A 2,780-nucleotide genomic window follows, 5' to 3' on the forward strand; every position below is an offset into this window, starting at 1 on the left:
GCCCCTATAGGAAGCTTTTCCCGAACCCAGCATAATATAAACCCTATTTAATTCCTTATATTAAATAGGGGAATTTGTCGGCCAATATATTGGTTTCGCAGACCAAACGGATGTCATGACTTTCTCTAGTTTATTTGATCGAGCCTCACCCTCAATTCTTGTATTCATCCTTTGGGATAGATACAGGATTTGAGGTAAAGCGCTCTTTCATCTAAACTATGAAAATTATGGGGTCAGTTTGACTTCATCTTTTTCAAAACTAAATTTAAAAAAAAAAACGTCCTTCCGAAGCGGGCAACGGGATTTCAATTCCGATGACCGACAGCTTCCTACGGGCAAACCCCACACCAAAAATAGTGCCGACAGATGTAATTAACTATTAAGGAGCCACCTCATAGAGAAATTAAGACCTCAAAATAAAATAAGCTCTATCTTACCCCCCCTGGAAAAATCATGGCTCCATAGATCCGTGAGTTAAGAAGATCTTCCTCATCCGGGCAATCAATCTCATTCAAAGGTAATGTCTCTATCTCCTAAAGCAATACATTATTCTTTGAATGTCGTGTCTGACCCTTCAGATAGAAGTCTCCCAGAATACTTATGGTAGACGTGACGGTGATAAAAATTCTCCCACAACTCTTTATTTGAAAGTCGACAATTATTGTGATGACAACTATAGTGTCATTATAGGGATTTCCTTTGGCGAGTAAGACTTCATTAGTGAAGAAAATTCACAAATGTTTTAGAAGAGTCTCATGAAGTCAGGGCCACTAAAAAATTCATGAGCAAAGTGTCTTTAAATTGACTCCTTGGGCTGCTTCGACGTCTCCCCCAAATATGGTGGGTATGACACATATGTTGTGGATTGACTGAACCTAAGCCAACTTATTAAAGTTTTTATTGGTTGGTGCTTTTCCCTGCCACTAATTCACCTCCACAGGTACAACAAACTCCTTAAGCTTCTTAGTTTGATTAGTCCCTCAATCCAATTTTGAGGGTGTTGGCATTCCTATGTGTCATGTATGTGATCCCTATGATATGCACAATATTTCTTGGGGTATCAAAGATACCTTTCTATCTTCATTGTTGGTGCCTTTTTGAAAAAGTGCTCATTCTAGATTTCATCCACTACTTTTTCCATAGAGACCCTTAGTGGCATGGTTCCAGAAATTTTATAGTTTGGTAGTGGTGGTCTCCTTTCATCATGTCAATTAGCTCGTCATGTTGGATATGATTGATTGTCATAATACATCCCTTTATATGCCACTCAATCTTTTGGGATAAATTGTGACTTCCTGTAATGGGCCCTAGTATGTAGATGTGGATTTTTCCTTGGTCTTCAGGCTTCTTTGTAGTGCTTTTCTTTGGCGGGTATCGATCAGGTGAACCTTTTCTGACTGTAAGGAGTGAATAGGTCATTTTGGTAGATATATGTTTGTTGGCAAGTTCTAATAGCTCATCCTTTGTCTTGGACAGCTACAAGCCAACGACATAGCAAAACATGCTCTCCCTAAATCCTTTTGTTAGCACAACATGTGCGAGCGTAGGTTTGAGATCCAAGAATTCAAGTATTTCTCTCCATAAGTGGGTTATGAATACCTGTAGGGATTCATATTTCCATTGGGACAGTTTTATGATAACTTATAAATTTCTATGGGTCTTGTGCACGTTAGAGAGTTGGGTTATGAATATTCTCTTGAAATTTGCATAGAAGGTAATAACACACGGTGGTAGACCATTGAACTAACAAAGGGCCAACTCTCTACATGTCGTGAAGAGCAGACTACATGTGAGTGCACATTAATCCTTAATATGCATACAGTCAACATGAAAGAGATGATGTGGTCGTTCAAATTTGATCGTTTCCAATAGAAATGGATAGCTAGGACCTTAAAATGTTCTGTAGGCTCAACTATGAAGATTTGAAGGGAGAAATTATTTTTTGGCGGTATAAGTCATGGAGCTTCTTCACATTCATGTCTAAAATGGTTGAACAGCGCAAAACTCGTTCTGTTGGGGTTGTGTGTACCTTGATCCACTTCAGGCGCTCCTTCCTTGTTCAGAATGGTCATCCTTTGGGGGTGACATGATTTTGCTAATCTTTGCAGTTGTGCTCTCCTAGTTACCAGAGCACCTATGATTTCCTTCATCATTTCCATCTCAAGTTAATTGATCTATTGAATCATAAACTCATAGGTACAAATCATGTTGTCGATCATTTTCTGAGATTGAGATTCTTCTCATTGAATCACTCATCTTCTTGTCTACGACATGATCCATGCTCACCCCACCTTTTAGAGTGTTTAACTTAGATCTGTCCATGAATCACGCCTAAGGAATATAGCATAAGGCGTGTGAGAGAGAAAGCCGAGAAATACAAGTCATAGGTGAGCCAAAATTCAACACTCCCCAAAGCCTTTTTTTTTGGAAAAAGACCCTTTAACCTTTATTATTCTTATCTTTATAGTAAATAGAAATTAAATTAGGAAATCTTGATAATACTCTCAAGATTCTTTATTGTTGCTCGACCACTATAGCCGTCAAGGCAGCCATTATTTTTATCGAATCCTTCCTGATCGGAGTATCACTTCGTCTGCTCCTATGATGGTCAGTCGTTTATTTACTTATTCGGCTGACTCGCTGTCGTCATAATTTTTTTTTGGGTGGGGGGGTCGTCCTGTGGAAGCTGTCGGTCACAGGAATCCGAATCCCGTCACTCGCCTCGAAGGGACATTTTAATCTACATATATATATATATATATATATACATGCGAGAACCA

Source organism: Phalaenopsis equestris, unplaced genomic scaffold, assembly GCF_001263595.1.
Source record: "Phalaenopsis equestris unplaced genomic scaffold, ASM126359v1 Scaffold001062, whole genome shotgun sequence".
Lineage (NCBI taxonomy): Eukaryota > Viridiplantae > Streptophyta > Magnoliopsida > Asparagales > Orchidaceae > Phalaenopsis > Phalaenopsis equestris.